The sequence below is a fragment of the Ostrinia furnacalis genome, unplaced genomic scaffold (genome assembly GCF_004193835.3).
Source record: "Ostrinia furnacalis isolate ACB-3 unplaced genomic scaffold, ASM419383v2 OfSCF7245, whole genome shotgun sequence".
Classification (NCBI taxonomy): domain Eukaryota; kingdom Metazoa; phylum Arthropoda; class Insecta; order Lepidoptera; family Crambidae; genus Ostrinia; species Ostrinia furnacalis.
Genome location: NW_021137484.1, coordinates 501,580 through 521,364, shown reverse-complemented (window position 1 = coordinate 521,364; position 19,785 = coordinate 501,580). Strand labels below are relative to the sequence as shown.

General features: G+C 34.4%; 1 long non-coding RNA gene across 1 annotated transcript in view; it reads right to left on the bottom strand.

Annotated features, from left to right (window-relative positions):
* Positions 1 to 19,374, bottom strand: part of LOC114363740 (uncharacterized) — a 42,232-nt gene extending 22,858 nt beyond the window's left edge. The window contains exons 1-2 of the long non-coding RNA XR_003656799.1: positions 18,998 to 19,374; positions 5,529 to 5,620 (exon numbers count right to left, since the gene is read on the bottom strand). This is a non-coding gene — a long non-coding RNA (uncharacterized LOC114363740). The remainder of the gene's footprint in view (positions 1 to 5,528; positions 5,621 to 18,997) is intronic.
* Positions 19,375 to 19,785: the final 411 nt, after the last annotated feature.

Here is a 19,785-nt window from a genome sequence, read left to right as displayed (position 1 = left end):
AGAAGTAAAGATTGGCAACCATCGATCTTTAAATTGACCTTCATCTCAACAAAATAGACCTCTTGATTACCAATCACGATTTCCTCATTATAATGTTGGCATCATTAACCAATTGGTAAAAACAATCTTGACTATTAAATGTAGAGGGATACGACTACTTATTCCCTGCACAATTACTGGACGGTTTACCCATTGTGTATGGAGTGGTCACTTCCGTGGTATACTGTATGATGATTGGCTCTAAGTATTTTTAATCATTTTTTGATTTTTTTTGACCTGCATAAAAACTATCGAGAGGCGACTTAGGGACTACACATCGAACTGAGAACAGGCAGCAGCGCTCTCTGAAAAACCAATCTTTTAAACTGCGCCTGCCATGCGTGGGGATTATGGCAAAACCCTCCACTATAGTAGAAGAGGCTCATAGTCCAGTAGTGGACTGTAAAGGGCTGTTGATGATGATGATAAAAAAAGACTACAGGAATAGTGACACTTAAAAAATCATGTCCACATTTCAGCGCTATCAAAACTCAGAGGAATGTGACAAAAAATAAGTTTTTTATTACATTTTATTACAAACAGACACATTAAATTAAATGATATCTTGTAAAAGACTACTAAGGCCTAGTTTGGGGACTACTAGTAAGCTGTAAGAAATTGTAATTTTGGTAACAAATGTTTTTATTTATTATTTATTTATTTATGTCACGATTCTGATAATATAACGTATAATTTGAAATACTTATTAGGCAAGTAAATCACATATTCTTTCTTGTTAGTCTGTGTTTTTGCGGCTGCATTAATTGAATCTTCTTAATACATAACGACATTACTGTGTAAACGTCACCACAACGTATAATTATTGCTTTATCGAAATGTTTTTTCTTGTGTGGTCGCATATTACTGCTAGGGATGTCAATTTATAATTTAATGAGATCATTATCTATCCTAATTTTAATAGATGTTTTTCTGCTAAAAGGAACGTAGATTATACCTAGTCTAGTGTAGAGAAAATATAGATTTATAAAAAATAAGTAATAATACATAAGATCGCGAAATAATAAGCCAATCATTTACTCTTGCCAAATGCAGTTGAAAAAAAAACTATTGTTTTAGTTTTTTTTTACTAAGATTACTAAGATTTTTTACTACATTTTGTCTTTTACGTATAATAGTCGTATGAAATAAATCACTCACATGGAACTGCTTAGAAGATATAAAAAGAAGTTTTTCTTTTAGAGTTATTTTTATTAATTTTGTGAAACCGTGAAGTGACAGCCCTGCGATGACTCCAGGCGATGCGTGGCTTTTCAAAGATGAACATTTAATTGTATGATTTAAAAGAAATTATTATCTGAGCGTTTCTTGTATAATTATCGCATATAAATATGATTGCAATTAGCTTTGGACTTGTTTTATAGCAAGCTAGTTAGTTATTTCTAGTTTATTTTCAATACATTATTAAGATAATATGATTACTTTAATTGTTCTTTTCAAATAAATATCGAGTCATAATTTCAGGCACATAAAGGTTTTATATTATGGGGCACACTGAAAATAAGGGCCACGGCGTATGCTGAGTGGAATCCCATTGCTATAGGCATCGCTTTTGCAACAGGGTGGCACTGTTCTGTTCACTTTATATTTCCTTATAATATTTATGTGCTATTTCTGTCTTTTTCCGTATACTTTTTTTGTTCTCTAAGTGATGTTCATCGTAAAAAATATTTCTTTCTTACTATATTTTACTACCTCTCCTTTTGGCTTAATCTGCGTTCATTTGGTTTACCATAGAAATACGTACTATCATACCGTATCTTTAAGTAGTTAAAAAGGATCGATTCATTTTGTCAAACTCGAGAAATTAAATCGTTAACACTGGACATAGAGATAGTGTATGATACCTTGTGGATAAAAAATGGATTGTAGAATACTCAAGGATTCTAAAGTATTTCCCGTAATAAAATTACATATGATATTCATTTTATATGCCATCATATCGTCCTTAAGGTGTCGTGGCCAATCAAGTTCTCACAACAGATAATCAAAATGAAAAAAGCTTCAATGAACGGATCGATAATTTAAACTTAAACGCGGCCATAAAGCGCTCCCAAAGCTGTAATCACAAAAATATTTAATTTACAAGCACCCTAATTTCGCGAAAACCACGCAAAATTATGCACAGCTTAGATACTACATCCATCAATGTCATGCAAAACGCTATTACATACGAACATAAACGATACCTCGCGAATCGCCGCGATCCTCCTAATAACGAACCAAATAAAGGGTTGTAAACCAGCTTGAATTTTAATGAAATATTTGATTTATGCCCACCAACAGCATCAGGTAGCTTATTATAAGAATATATCATTAACCATTACCTATATAATTAAAGGCAAGTTTTGCCTCGAGCCACCCCAATTTGAGCCGCTCTCCGCATTATAATTTTAATAAAATTGCCCGTTCACCAATAAAAGATGATAAAAAAATTCAAAATTATAACACATCTGATTGATGTATTATTTGGTAATTTATTGGCTGTAATTACATCGTGTAATAATGCCGGATAATGCTGGAGTGCTGGAACGATTTATTAGTATTTATTAAAGTATGAATTATTGTATAATTACTGGGATGGGAGCTTCCAAACTAAACAGAGAGGTTGTTTTAGGGTTGAATTTATGGGCAGTTTTGGAGCGATCTAATCGACCGATGCGGGACGCGCGGGCGGGACTAGACGCACAGGTAGCGAACGGGTTAAGAGACTCAATAATGTTAAGAAGTAATGAGCCTTTCGCAGTGGCAAGTTAACACTGCAGTCTTGTGGGTCGTTTTCTTCTCGTGTCAAAATAAAGTGCCGGATGATATGAAATGTGTATTTTTTGCGTAATTACACGCACAGTAGTTAACATGAGCTTATTGGCAATCGTTTTAAATGTTTGCCTTTGAGTTAGTGAGGTGGAATTTTATTTATATCTATATTTTAATCTTACCAATATCAGCCCATCACGGAATAAAATATTAAAGGCGTAAATCTCAACACAAGAACATTATTGGTCACTCTACATTGGCGTTTTGTTTAGTAAAAACTCATTTCATCATTTTCAAAGCATTCTTTAAGACAAAATCAAATCGCGCAATCGATCAATCGCCGCGATATTTTAGTCGAACCTAAATCGATATCACGTGGCGCATCGATTGTGGGTTTTTTCAATAAACATAGCGCCGTAATCACTCGCCCATAAACAAATAAACATCAGTTTTAATAGTTTTTATAGGGCCTTAAGCCCAACTCTATAACGGGAGATCCAAAGATAAAGTACTTTACAGATGCGCTCAACGAAAGCTGTTATTATGTATTATTATGTATTACTCATAATTTATGCATTGACGTTGTTATTACCTAAAGCATCTGTTAGTTGGTTTTCTTAAAACGGACGAATGAGTTTTTTAATCTTGTGTGATAATTAGTATCATTTTGGCTTTCAGGAGAACAAGAAAGAAGTATTTGTAATTATGTGGTATGATTTACGAGGAAAGATGTAAAAGAGTTTGGATGATGCTGCATTCCTGAAGTTTTAAGGGCGTCGATTATTACATATAGTTTAAAAGAAAAAATAACTAACTTGTTTCGCCCATAAGTTGGATATTCAAGCCATCCTTTAAAGATATCAAAATTTAGTCTCTACTTTATTTCACTTTATACAATCAGTCTCTTTTTTCAGACTTTCTGTTACTTCTGCCCTGGGCTAAAATCCATTCCATTTGACCTAACTATCAGAAGTATGCTTCACACCTCGTCTACACATTTGACCAAGGAACTGAGCTGTCTCGTCGTTTTGTTTATTGACAACTAGCGACCTGCCCCGGCTTCGCACGGATGTTAAATATACATGTAAACCTTCCTCTTGAATCACTCTATCTATTAAGAAAAACCGCATCAAAATCCATTGCGTAGTTTTAAAGATCTAAGTATACATAGGGACAGATAGTGCCGCGGAAAGAGACTTTGTTTTGTACATATACAAAATGAAGATATTTTTGCGTTGTTTACTTGTTAATTGGTGTAAGACTTCAAAGCTTATATTTCTACGAATACCATTTACGTATTTGCTAGTAGGCATGCAATTTTTTTTGGTTTATCTTCATACTTATTTTTCTTTTCTGTCTCGGCTATTGCATTGGTGGTTTTGCGAAATATTTTTGAAGCGTTGTACTTACGCCCGTAATTTACAAATAATGCTTGCTTAAGTGAAGCAGCAAATCGAACGCACAGCGTTGAATAGAGCACTATGATTGGTTCGTGTGTCCCCTGTGCGTCCACGCGCACTGTGAGACCTCATAGTAATATTTGTGAATACGGGCGTATTTTTCTTTTCTGTCTGTGCTAGTGTTACTGTAAAAGCTCGAACTACGGTTAATCTTAAGATTTAAGTGTAAGTCTTAGGATTTACCGACATGAGTTGGTAAATGTAAGTATTTCTACGATTTTTTCGAGCTTTTACCATTCGAATTCAGTATATGCTAAGTTTTACCTCTGTCAGCTGGTAGATGTTGGTTTTAGGAATAAAACAATGAGTAATTCTTAATGGGGAATTATACAACGATCGACTAAAAAATAACTTAGCGATTGATGATGGCATACTTACTGTTTTAATAACTTGAGCGGTATGAATTTGAGTAAGCGAAAAATTAACTGAACTAACGACGAATGTTGATTAATACTATAATCAAATGCAGAACGAGCTTACAAAAAGTGGGTTATGTTTAATCCATTTTAGATATTAAAATTCTGTCCGTGCGACTAAATTACTAAGTGAGCGACTAGAAATACAAAGAGGGAAACTTCAATATTAAGATAGATTCGATTTTTTCCAATTGAAGTAATTTCTGATGATGATGATGATGATGAGATGCGCTGAGCACATTATGACATGTTTTGTTTTTCAACATTTACCGTGCCATTAATGTAAATCCTAAGATTTACCAACGAAATGGTGGTAAGAGTTCGAATCGCAAACCTTTTGGGACATTTACCATTAGAATTTGGTAGATCTTAGGTTGTACTGGAATATCTTAGGATTTTTACAGGAACACTAGCACTGGTGGTTTTGCGAAATATTTTTGAAGCGTTGATTTTCTTAGCCATTCCAAACAGCATGCTCTATATCTTCATCAACATGCTTGTTAAAACATTAAATAAGCATCACATTTTTATGCTACACGTAAAATTTAAGTAAACCCGACCTGATTAAAAGTCACTTAAACTCAAGCTACGGTTGCGACTGGACGTGCACCGTGCATGCAGGAAAAATTAAAATAATCCCGACCTGATTAAAAGTCACTTAAACTCAAGCTGCGGTTGCGACTGGACGTGCACCGTGCATGCGTTACTATGCAGCAGAAGCATTAGCATGTACAGCCGGCAAATCATCCGACCATTGCAATATAACTCTTATCACAACTGCTTAAGATGGAAGGGTAAACCTTGATGTGCTGCTAGCTGTATCACTAAGAGTACCTACCGGATCCACTCGCAAACAGGAAATCCCTGTGGAGGGAGGACGTCTTCAGATAGGGGTAAAACAGCTTGCCGGCGGGCCGGACCCTCACCAGACTGGAACAAAGCCTAGGGTTAAGCAAGGTAATGTCATCGAAGTAGACTTGTGCCCGTTTTCACCATCAATCCCTAATTTTTAAGTGACCCCTATAACACATCGCCCTCTGCCCCATCTAGGAGACATAAGACATTAAGTAAGGGTGGATTCGACCAAACAAGAGTAAATATTAATCTCAGAATAAATCGTTAGTTATTCGACATTTTGACATATTTCCCAGGAGTTATTCTTGGATAAAAGTATGGCCGAATCAGGCCTAAATCATGGTATGGTAACACATATTATATTTTGTTTTCATAGGGGTCACTTAAAAATTAGGGATTGATGGTGAAAACGGGCATTAGGTAAATTCATTTTTATCAGCTAAATAAGGGCTGTTTCCCACGAATACATCCCGTTTTTCGCGGGACCCGAAGAATTTGGAGTTCGAATTTCAAAAACACACGTGTGTTCACATGACAATCCAGTTTTACGGGATCCTACATTATACTAAATTGCTGTGGGAAAGGGCCCTCAAATAGTTCACTTTGCATGCGCTATGCGGTCTGCGGTCAAAGTGAACGCAGTCCGCATGTCTGAACAATATTGTCGGTTTCTTTAAATGACATTCGCGAGAGATAGAATTTCGCGATCGTTGCTATGTCTAGAGGGGCAGGTGAAGATGATCAAAATCAGTAATTATTTTACGTAATTGTTATGTAAAATGTCAAGATTCTTATTTTGTGCGATGTGATTTTATTGTTGCGTAAATTGACAAGTTTCATAAAGTGCCTAAAATAGATGCAAATCTATGCTTGCTTGAAGAGTTTAGACGGTACAGTGGTGTTAATCACGCCAGTTTTTGTTCTTGACAGTCAACAAGTTAACTAAATATTCTTATTTGGAAACTTTGTAATCATAAAATAGGTTTTTAAAAGACTCTTATATTTTTATGTAATGTTAGCTAGTAACTACCTATTAAGTAAGAATGTTATGAATGAATCGAAAGAAATTAATCTTAAATTCGCAACATTTTAACACCGTCTCTATCACCAAGCGAACCCACACACACATACCGGTCCTTATTCTCGCTCCATTCACAAAAAGCGTCGCGTACGGATCCGTATCTTCCCGCTTAGGAGTCCTGCAGGGGTGGGGTAAGGAATGCGCGGGCTGCGCGATTTTTCACCAAGACCACGTGTTAGACACGTGCGTGGAAACTTTTTGGAGAAGTTTTTCTGCGCGCAGACAACTTTTCTCGCGTTTTGCGGCCAGTGTGAATGGAAGGTTTTCTTTTTCTATTCGCTCGTGGCTTCTTTTCGTTTTCTTTGTGGAAAGTTTTGTTTTATTTTTTCTGTGTGAAGGATTGATGTATGGTATTTATGTTTTTAATAGGTACTTATTCTAGATTCTTGAGTGCCAGTGCTTACTTTTTTTTATTTCAAGAACTGTTAATGTAGAGTCGCCACCACGTGAGTTTATAAGTTTTGTTAAAGAATAGCACGTATTATACAACTACTATCTATCTACTACTTTAATATGATGTCATCTATTGTGAACTGTAAGGAGGTATACAACATTTCAGCTTTCTTAAGGCTGAGTTGCACCACCTAACTTTGACCGTAACTAGAACTATACCCGGTGTTTTTTGTGTGGAGTTTGATAGATTTTTGACATTTGTCAGAGTTAAACTAAGATGGTGCAACCCAGCTTAAGAGTTCTGAAGAAGTAGGTCCAGGGCAAATCTGATAATTTAAATAAAGTTATTGCAAAAACCAATCAAGCACTGAGTAAACTTTCGATAGTAGTTTAAAAGTGTAATTTGCAAAACAAATCTTTATGAAAATATGTAAAATGTGTAATTATTTGTTGATAACGAGTATAGGTATGAGACCATAAATAAGAACGGAGGATAAAATGTAAGTATACCTGAATTAAAATTTGAAAAGATAATTTGTTGTCAAATTATTAATCAAAAACTAAAATAATAGGTAGTCAATTATTTGGAACCTCTTACATCAGTCTATCAAAAGTATTCGACCTGAATAAAATCCTTTTACTTTCATAATCAACTAGCATTCCTCTAGCAAGTTACGAAGTAATTTTTATACAATATATATACCTACCTATTAATATAATTTTGTATAATAAATGCTAAGAATTGATCAACTAATGACCGCTAAAAACAGACCACACAGCTAACGTTTATTTTCGAATTCCAAATTCAAACCCGTTCGTCCGTTGCCCAGACCATAGACTAGACCTTTTGTCCGAACTATTTATTGCTGTGCTTACATTAAGCATCACTCGTTCGTAACTTATGGACATTAAAAATTAAAATACATCGATTAGTTCCAAATTTCGGTATGATCATTAATATTGATTGATATGAGCCGTGCCTAACACTCATAAAATTTATAGGCTATCGACAACGGATTTCACCCATAGACAAGGGAATTATTAATAACGTAATAGTAATAAAAATGCCGCTTTCTAACACAATGCATCTCAGAGCAGAGCGATTTGCAATCAACATATCAAGTAAACCGTATCTAGAAAATTCTTAATTGAACTAATGAGAAGTAATTACAATTTTTATTGCAGCCATAATGATTACGATGCCTTAAAATAATAAAAGCAATTAGACATTGACGGGCGTAGCGAAGCGAGTGGCGTCGTCTCGCTCGCTCGTATTGGATCTATTGGGTGTGAAGAGAACAATATGATTAGATCTAATTGTTTGAACGGTTATAAAAGTTGATGTCGGAGACGATGTTCTGTTTGTCGTAAAACCGAAATGTTTCCATCTCCACGACGCTGTAAAATAAAAAACGGGGGGTGTGTCGCTATCCGCGAGGTTTTCTGTTGATGTTTTTTTATTGCTAATGAAACATGGAAGTAACAGAAGTAACAAGGAAGCACTTGGTGCGAGGAGAGAAATTAAGCGGTAATACAATTTGCTGGCAGGCCTCCTACTAGGTGGACCGACGATCTGGTAAAGGTCGCGGGAAGAACCTGGAAGCGGGCAGCGCAGGACCGTTCATTGTGAAAAACCTTGGGGGAGGCCTTTGTCCAGCAGTGGACGTCATTTAGCTAAAACGAACGAACGAACGAACATTTGCTAAGGAAAAATCTGGTTCTATATTGGCTCACATAAAATTCTAAATCCTATTCTTTGTCTTACTACCGATTTGTGTTCATAATAATCTCTCTTCATAATTTTATTTTTCATACTTTTTTTATTCATACATTTTTATTACTACCAACGGAGCTCATAACAGTTAGTAATCATAATTTTTTTATCAATACTGTTACTGCCAAGAACCATTTAAAATACATAATTTTTATTTTCAGATCTTTTTCTTCATAACATTCATTGATCATATTGTTTTAATTAATAATGTTGTTACTAAGAACATACTTCAACTCATAATGTTGTTGTTCAGAATAATTTACTTTATAACAGACATACTCGTATCTTTAAAAAAATCATATATAATTTAATAGAGTAGATAAGCATGCAGAGCATGCAGCATGAAAGCAAGCATGCAGCATGCATTGGTATCTCCTCGTCTCCGGCGCTGCGGGATGTGCAGCCCTTCCGCCCTTGCGTAACGAGGCTCAGGCACCCACGCTTGCTTCCGCAGCTTCGGCTTTTTGGATCGCCATCGGCGCCTTCGGCGCCTCGGCGACCAGCCTCAGCCGCTCCAGCTCACCCGGGCGCCTGAGCCTTGTTACAGTGGGCGAGGGCTGCCCTCCCTCCGCGCCTCCGGCTTTTAAATTACACTCTAGGGGTAGGGCAGACAAGACTACGTAGAGTCGGTTTTGCAGCGATTCGTTTCTGTCACGTTAGTTTTGTGACACAAAATATTGCCTGTTTTGGACCATTTGATAAGAATATAGACATCATGATTTTCAATAATATGGATAAATACACTTATGAGTAATAAATTTATGAAAACAAATATTAGGATACATCACATTTATGAATGTTATATAGTTATTTATTCGAATGATTATGAGTTTCGATCATTAGTATAGAAAAATATATGAAAACAAATATTAGTAAAAACTAAGTGTATGATTAGTGATATTATGAATATCAATGATTATGTTTTTAAATATGTAGGTTTTAAATTTTTTATGAAGAATGATCATTATGGTATCAAATTGTATGAGAAATATTTTCGGACCTCCAATAATAGGAATTGAAAAGTTATGTAAGAAAATGCGCTACCAAAAATCTGCGCTCACACTGGCTTTGAGGAAAGGAACGAAGTGAACGGAACAGGTGAACTACTTCCTAAAGTAAGGGAAGTAAGATTTTGCTTTCCTAGCAACATGATACTGCTAAATGGTTCTATGACATAAGAATGATAAGATCACTGAAAATGAAACCCTTACCAAATTAATCGAAATTTGAGGACCAAACCCTATTGTGGTATGAACCCTAAAACAGCTCTGAAAGCTCAAGAAAAAAATGAATACTTATCGAAAAACTAAATTATTATGTACTTTCTGAATACAAAAGGAGATTGACTCCTAAAATTTCTGAACCATCTGATTGAGTACATATTACGAATATTAGGTATGTATGACTGACGATAACATGATTTCAGCTTTGAAGTCAAGAAATTGTTAACTTCTTTTCCGTGGTTTCCTACAGATTAAATTAACTAAAAGTTAAAGATATTATTATCCTCCTTTAAACAATATCTTAAAGGGACATAATTACTTTAAAATACCATGAACAACTGTTAGTTAATTTACCGATACTGTTAAATGGACTGTAAAATTCAAGAGGCAAATGGTAATATCAATAAGTGCTCTTAGTGATCTCAATGATACTGAAACATAATTACCAAATACTTGATTACATTTTGGTACGAACAATCTGAATTAATCCAGCCCACAGAATGTTAACGACTATTGTACAATTAAAATGACTGATTCATAGGCGCAGGAGTTGGGATACAAATGACTCACTTGAACATTTCTAATTAGCGCAATGAACGGACTACTGGAGTGATGTGATCGGATAGAAATAGCCCAGAAGACCATTGTTCTTGTAAAGCTCCTATAAGAAAGTAAATTACATAATGTACAGCAAGGCAGGAAGTGTATGATCAATAAACTAGTACAGTGAAACTTGCAGGAGATCAGATTTCCTACTTCTCGCAATACTACTTACAGGTATTTTCGTAATTTTTCATCCCTTTAACTCATAGTAAGATGTCACAAACTCACAAGCAACGATGACGATGCGCCCGAAGAAAGGGTGCTTTTAAAAAAATCTGAAGGTGTAAGATTCTTCAGTTCCTGTTGCCAGTAAATTTTGTCTATCTAAGTACATGATAGTGTGATTAAATAGTTTTGAAGATTTGCTCTAATAGAGCCTTTACATGTGTCATTCTTTTTACTCATCTCTTTGAGACGACCAGAATATTATTTTGTCGTAATTACGTTAACCCAAAAACATAAATATTTAAAAATCTTGTATCACCCAAAGCTATAAGTGAAAAATTCTAACCCACCCACTCAAAGTGGCATCACCTCAGCTCCACGTGTTAGCAATATGAGAAATGGCCGTTGACTCACCGTCTGCGCCGAATAAGATACCTAACATCTTCATTAGCACAACTACTTTGCGAATGAGAACAAATTCGCAATTGAGAATGATCATGACAATAAGTGGTGATGGAATTATTTAAGAAGATTTGACTATGACATAGTTCGTACCTACAATATTTAAAAGATTAAATTTTGACTATGACATAGTGCTATATTTTATGATTTTGATTTATGTCTGAAGTTAGATAATACTAGCTGACCCGATGAATTTCGTTCCGCCTATGTTCATCAGAAAAAAATTTGGATTCTAATGGATTTTGGAACCTATCTAATACAAACTATCTAATCTTTCCTCTTTATAACATTAGTGTACCTAGTTATTACTAGTTAAGTTATGAAAAATATTAATTTGTATCTATCCCAAAGTTAATCCTATGATTTTTCTCCCTATTGTAATTTTTTACATACCATATTTGCAGGTCTGTTTTCATCATTCTCCATTACTTTCACTGCCAAAATTATTTTAAAAACACCAATTTTTACAATGTTATCCCAATTTTGTCCCTTATCAACTAATGTTGCCATAAAAGTTCTGTCATCAGTCCATCCTATCTGAATTCCTGTCCTAAAACAGCTGTTCTATTAACTGACAGATGCGACGCTCCCCCAAACCCGTGATGCGCTTTAATTAATAAATTGACCATTCGAACTACTGTTTGTAGTTTTTGTTCGGGACTCGATTGACCCGTCCTTTAGCGTGGAGGATAACTGTTGATATTTTTCCTTTAGATGAAACTAAGGTTCTTTTTATAAAAGTCTGAAGCGAATGTTTTGATGGTTTGAAGTCTGTGATTGGTCTAAAATTTAAAATATTTAATTTGAACTTTATTATCATAACACACAGTTTTAACCCCAAACATCTCTATTTTTAACTAGCTGACCCTACACAGTGTCTCTACCTATTTTATCTATAGCTATTCATAGATATCAATTTCCTGCAACAAAAGGAGGTTGTTTTCCCGAATTCCAAACGTTTCTAAGAACCTTTTTAAATTTTACTTTTCTTGTCTTCTTCAATGTATAATACTTATTTGGTCCAAATGTTTTTTTGCCATTTTCTGCTTAGCAACAAAACGTATAAATTTTTATCGTTAGATAGAAAAGTCATACACCGGAAGAGAATCCCCCTCTTTGCACCGCGTATGGAAACGTACAGTTCACATATCAAATTACCCTTTTTTGCAAGGTAGCTCCTATTACAATCACATAAGATGCGTCGTCGCCTATACAGTCAGCGTCAAATAGTTCGTCTAAAAACATCCAAAGTTGCCAAAAAGTTCGCTACCTACACGTCTTGTTACCATTTGGAATAAGGTTGTGTTGTCAATTTTTTGCCCACTTAGGCTGGGTTCACCATCTTAATTTAACTTTGACAAACGTCAAAATCTGTCAAACTCCAAACAAAAACCACTGGTTATCGTTATAGTTATGGTCAAAGTTAGGTGGTGCAACTCAGCCTTAGGGTGTTTGACACTGACTGTACAAGCAAATCATACATAAGTATAAGTACCTCATACGAATCAGCGGGATACCAATTGTGAAGGGGAGACCCCGTTTGTTGGTTGACTTTGCAGGAAGGATGAAAATTGACTTCAAAATTTGATAGCAACTTAATTATTGGAAAGCTAAACGATGACTCTTTAGAATTATTTTCGCAAAGTATTTTTAATTTAGTTTTTTTTAAAAGGAATTCCTTGATAAATTACGTGATTGTTATTAGAAAAAACTTGTTTAAAATGATTTTAGTGTCAACGTCTGAAATGTTTAAGGCTGAGTTGCACCATCTTATTTTAACCGTGACTATAACCATAACAGGTGTTTTTGTATGGAGTTAAACATTTTAATAATGTCGTTAACTAGTAGAGAATGCCGTTCGTACTAAAAGTAGAAATAAAATACCTCAGTTTCGTAAGTTTTTTGATCCGCGCGTTGCGCAGGAGTAAATTTTCTTATTGAATGTAACCTTTGCATGATTAAGTTTAATGTTCACTAATATTCATGTTGTGTTTTAGCATAATTGTGAGAGTAAACCGAAATAATTAACAGTAAGCTCCTTAAATAACTTATTTTAATTATTTTCAGTATGATGACACCTGTCCTTAAAATATTATAGTAAAAGCCGAAAGGACCGGTCTTTGTGGAAATCCTTGGCGGAGGCCTTTGTCCAGCAGTGGACGTCTTTCAGCTGAAACGACAGAACGAATAAAAAGCCGAAAGAAGAAAGGAACTAATCTTTAATTGCTAATGAATGACATTAAAACATTAGCAAATAAATGATGTGGTATATATTATTATTAACACTTTTGCGATTCATTGTGCAATCGATGAGTTTAGTAAAATCGTGATCTGGTGAATATTTTGGGTTAGTCCCAACGGCCCCGGTGGATCTGCCCCGTCAACGGGGCGGATGGGAAAAAGTGTTTCAACGACCCCGGTAGTCATAGTCTTAGCGTTCAACGGGGTGGATGGAACACATCAAGTGTCAACCACCCCGGTATATCATTTAACGGGGCGGATGGATCAAATCAAGTTTCAACCACCCCGGTATATCACTAAACGTGAAAGATGACACAGATCTAAAAGACTCCACCTCGGTATTGCATACCGAAAATAAAACCTGTTAATAAAATAAAAAAATATGTAAATAATAATCAGATTTATTTAACAGTCACTGTTTAAAAAATCTACAGCATAAAAGTAAGTTTAATTGTCACACAATATAATGGTCATAAACCTATAGATTACGTTTAGAACCACAGATGCGCAGTTGCATTAATCAGTCAATATTATAAAAATCGAATAGTCTAATGTGGTAAAAAGTCACTCTAAAATTGTTACAAAATATTATTATTTTAGAATCACAGATACGTAGTTACATTAATCAGTTATTGATTAACAATAAAAGTAAGTTTAACTGTCACAAAATATTATGGTCATATACTTAAAGATTACTTTTAAAATCACAGATGCACAATTGCATTAATCAATCAATATTAATAGCAATTTAATAGTCTAATGTGATAAAAAGTAACTCTAAAACTCCTCACTAACAAATAATAACAAGGAAATCTAAAATTGTTACAAAATATTATTATTATTTAAGAATCACAGATACGTAGTTACATTAATCAGGTGTTGATTAACAATAGTACTTAAACTACTACTTAAATAAATCATTAATAAGACTCCTGTAAACGATTACACTGCTGAGATGCTGACAGATTTTCTACTTGTTTTGAAATCACTTCATAATAGGAGGCGTCGCTGAGCAGTATGTTTAACAACTCTATGATATTCGGTTGCTTTTTTTAATTGTTTTATTAAGCTTTTTGTGCCACGCCTCAAGCATATAAGTATTCCGGTGTCTCTCTCCGAATACGCACCAGATTGGAATAAACTCGTCTCGTAACCACTGACTGAGCATAAATATTTGCGGAAAAGATACAGCAACCGAATATCATAGAGTTGTTAAACACACTGCACAGCTACGCCTCCTATTATGAAGTGATTTCAAAACATGTAGAAAATCTGTCAGCATCTCAGCAGTGTAATGTTTTACAGGAGTCTTTACTTTGGCACGACTTTATTATAGAAAAAACAAAGGAATTTTTGAATGGCCAAATGACAGTAGGACATTTTCTAAAAAGTTTACGATAGTTGTTACTTGATTAACCAATGAAGACCGATTAACGTACGAATATTAGATTATAGAAGTAATAATCGTACTTATTTACAATTATAATTTGTGTCAATTTTACAAATTATTCTTTTGTTGTTAATGATTTATTTAATAAGATAATAGTTTAAGCACTAGTGTTAATCAACAACTGATTAATGTAAGTAACTACGTCTCTGTGATTCTAAAGTAATTTCTTTCTTATATTCTGTAATAATTTTAGTTTTTTATTGTTGTTATTATTTGTTAGTAATAGTAGTTTAAGAGTTACTTTTAATTACATTAAAGTGTATATTGACTGATTAATGTTATTGCGTGCGTCTGTGATTCTAAAACTAATAGTCATAATTTGTTACCGTAATATTTTATGTCAATTTTAGAATACTTTTTTTCGTTATTCATAATTTATTTAAGTAGTAGTTTAAGTACTATATTATTGTTAATCAACACCTGTAGGCCTAAGATGCGCGCCGCGATAAGCTGTTATCACGCCATTTTATCGATTTTCCTCATACATTTTGACGTCGATAAAAGTTATCACGGCGCCATCTTAGACCTACTGATTTATGTAACTACGTATCTGTGATTCTTAAATAATAATTATATTTTGTAACAATTTTAGATTTTTGTTATTATTTGTTAGTGAGGAGTTTTAGAGTTACTTTTATCACATTCGACTATTAGAATGCTATTAAAATTGACTGATTAATGCAATTGTGCATCTATGATTCTAAAAGTAATCTATAAGTTTATGACCATAATATTTTGTGAAAGTTAAACTTACTTTTATTGTTAATCAACAACTGATTAATGTAACTATGTATCTATAATTCTTAAATAATGATATTTTGTAACAATTTTAGAGTTTGATACTTTTTATTACATTAGACTAATAGAGTGTTATTAAAATTGACTGATTAATGCAATTGCGCATCTGTGATTCTAAAAGTAATCTTTAAGTTTATGACCATAATATTTTGTGACAGTTAAACTTACTTTTATGCTGAAGATTTTTTAAACAGTGACTATTAAATAAAACTGATTATTATTTACATTTTTTTTATTTTATTAACAGGTTTTATTTTCGGTATGCAATACCGAGGTGGAACCTTTTAGATCTGTGTCATCCATCACGTTTAGTGATATACCGGGGTGGTTGAAACTTGATTTGATCCATCCGCCCCGTTAAACGATATACCGGGGTGGTTGACACTTGATGTGTTCCATCCACCCCGTTGAACGCTAAGACTATGACTACCGGGGTCGTTGAAACACTTTTTCCCATCCGCCCCGTTGACGGGGCAGATCCACCGGGGCCGTTGGGACTAACCCAATATTTTTTACTCTAGTCTTGATAGTAACTTAACCAATTTGGTTGTGGTTTTCATTGAATTATTGATAATCTTTCCTACTTTTTGGCCGTTTTTAAAACGGTTGATGGTTGAAATAGAAATGAATAAATCTCTCAAAGATTAATCATTTTGGTCTAGCACTAAAATAATTTTGAATACCTGTGGGAGAATGGCCTGACAGCAACCCATAAGGTAACGGAAGGGTGGTAAGTTGTCTCCCTAAAAAAGGTCATGGGTGCCTTAAGGGCAACAAAACGAGACACATTGTAACATAAACAGTAGTGTAATAGATTCTAATTTGCAACATAAATGTGTATAGGTATAGTTGTTTCAATTCACGAAGGCAAGTTAGCTTTACATGTGCGGTTGCTCGCTACTGTTCGATTTTCAAAAGTTTTAATAGACTATCGTTATGTGCATGTACACGTATACACACAAGTAAAGCTCACTCGCCTTCGGGAGTTGCAAGAACTATAGCTGAATGCGCCGGCGACTGTACATTACTTCACAATTTAATTTTTTAAAAGAAAAAGTATTGAAAGTCAATAGAATTATGATTGCTATTTTAATTATTTGTAGAGTCAAAAGTGAAGTAATCAAAAGTTATTTAGTGAAATCTTGCACAATTTATACACATAGCAAATCAAATTAAGTTTACGTCAATTCTTCTTGTAAGACGTCAGTAAGAAAGTAAATACAATAAAATTAAAATCCGTAACGGCAATTATTTTCCAGATAATTATCCATTTCAATATACAAGTTTATATGTTTGATTATTATTAGTTTCATGATTAAAAAGTTTTATTATTTTTAATACAGCGGGCAAAGTGACCATCAGGGCTGAACTGATACTTACCTATATAATTTTATATCTGTAAGGCCCAATTCGACCAAGCTTTTATCCGAGAATAACTCCTGGTATAACTGGCACATTGACAGTTTCAGTATGATGTCAAAACTGACGATTTATTCTGAGATTAATATTTACTCTTGTTTGGTCGAATCCACCCTAAGGACCGTAAGTAAAACGATAACCGGTGTTTTTTCTATGGAGTTTGACAGATTTTTCACGTTTGTCAAAGTTAAAGTAAGATGGTGCAACCCAGCCTAAGTAGTCAAGACGCTTTCAAAACATCTTGTTTAGGATTATTGTGCTTCAAAATTAAAATCAATATTATTGATTTCTTTATTCCGACTAAATTAATAAAATTAATTAGTAGTAACAAATCGTGAAATGTTGCTCAAGGAGATTTTCTTAACCTAAAGAATTTTAATTTTTTATAAAAAAGAAAACTTTTTGAGAAAACCTTTTTTTATTATACATAGTTCCCGTTTTATTTTGATGGGTGACTTTTATTTAGGCTTCCCCCAAGTAGGGTTGAAGTTAACAGTTGGACAAGTAGCGCCCTCTAGTGACGGTGTCAAATTTTCATTTTTATTTCAGGGGTTTCGTCGTAATTATTTGTATTTCTAATTCAGTCTAAACTCTTGTGAAATGTATGAAAGTTTTATAGGATTATTATTTTTTAAATACTTAATTTCAAAATACATTTAAAACAACTTATTTTTTTACTGTTGGAGTAAACAACTTGTAATATGACGAACCTTTGAAGTTTAAAACCATTTCTTTAATATTTCTATAATCCTGAAAATTGAAATTGAATTGAACATTGAATAGCATCCGTATTTAAGTAGGGTAGTCGATATTGTCTTTGAATAAATATCATTTTTATTTTGAAATGTATGATGACACCGGCGTTTTTACCTACCAAATATAATATGAAATTAATTACAATTCAAATAATTACTGTCTTAATAATTTATATTTGAAGAGAGTCATTCACACACATTACTGTGACAATTAAAAACATATCAAATAATAATAACACATCCTTATACATATTTGCATTTATAGAATCGGTTAATTTGTTAGACATTAGATGATGATATTATTAGTGGTGACTTTATTAGCCTTTGTTTAAATTTTCAGTTACTAACTTCCTTTCATCGTATTTATAATTCCAAAACATTTCTACAATCCGTAAAAAAGTTATAGATGACGTGCAAAGGCGAACAAATAATATTGCATTAATTAAAATTTGTTTTGTTCATTTCTACGAAAAAAGACTCCATCCATTAAAAAAACTGAACACAGATTAATAGCGCGCGTTTCATTAAGCAAAATAGTGCTGCCGAAATGTATCGATACGAAGAAAAAAAGTTGACAAATAAATTTTTCTGCGCGTCCAAGTTAAAAAGTAAAAAAATACCTACAAAAGTGCAACTCTCGGTCTGAACCAATCGGCAGTTTGTTGTCTCGTATGCCCCGCCCCACTGCCACTTTTCCTCTTCGACACATCAAAAACATAATAAGCTATTTCAACGTTTTTCCAACGCACACGTAAAACACGTTTTACCGGCAATTCTTCGGGAAATTGTCCGTCTCATTCTTCGGCAACGAAACTTCGCCGGTTCAGATTATACGTAAATAAAGTACGTAATTAATTACAAAATTATGTTTAATTATCAAGAAATTAATTTCGAAATAATAACTTTATGAGCTTATTTTTTTCCGTAATTTAAAAACAGAAGTAAGCAATCAACAAAATAAAATAAAAAAATACGCAAAATTATTCGAACCACGAAATCATAACAGATCTTGCAACTAAAAGAGTGTAACAAGTAACAAAGTAACTTCCAAAAAACTTTTTTTTAAACTTAATTGATAAGATACTTACAATATCCCCGAAGCTGAATAGCAGATAGAGGTTTAGATTTGTTTTCGTAGCAGTGACGTTGTTAATTAGCCGGCGCTCGCTGATTCATCACTTTATAGCGTCTCAACGGCCAGTTCGAGCCGATACAATTACACTGCAATTATCTTATCCAGTTTATCCAAACAAATAATCCAACAAACAACACTATTTTATACAGTTCAAATTTCGAACGCACTCAAAAAGTTTCAAGCTTGACAGAAGACGCGCGAGTTTTTTTTTCAGTAGCTGTCAAACGGAGCGCAAACGAACACAAATGCGGCCGGCCACGTCAGAACGCTGACGTTCACTAGTCGCGACTCGGCGTAAGTCGAGGAGAAGAAGGCAGCGGTCTCTGGCAACCCGCCTTTCGTTCGTCTCGCTCTCGCGCGGCAATGCCCGCCCGCACCATTTTTACGGTTTAACCGACTCAATTCAATTCAACTCAACTCAATTGTCGTGGCGCGAATGCCTTCGCACTGGACGCTAGAGTGAGACGTATAGCGTTTGCCTCATTTCAGGCACCGTACATTTTTCCTAATGCAACTTACCAGTCCCGTGATAACTTGTGAAACTATTTCTCGGCCCAAATAATGTTAGATGAGCGAGCGTTGACGTTCCGTGCATTTAAATCAAGAATCTGCGTTCGGAAAAGCGGAATAGAGCCTTAATCTTGGTTTAAGACGCAGCAGTGGCCACGGATACGTGTGTTTCTCTCGCGCCACTATCGTCCGGCGCAGGCTGGCGGCGGGTGCGAGTGAGAGGTCCGAGCG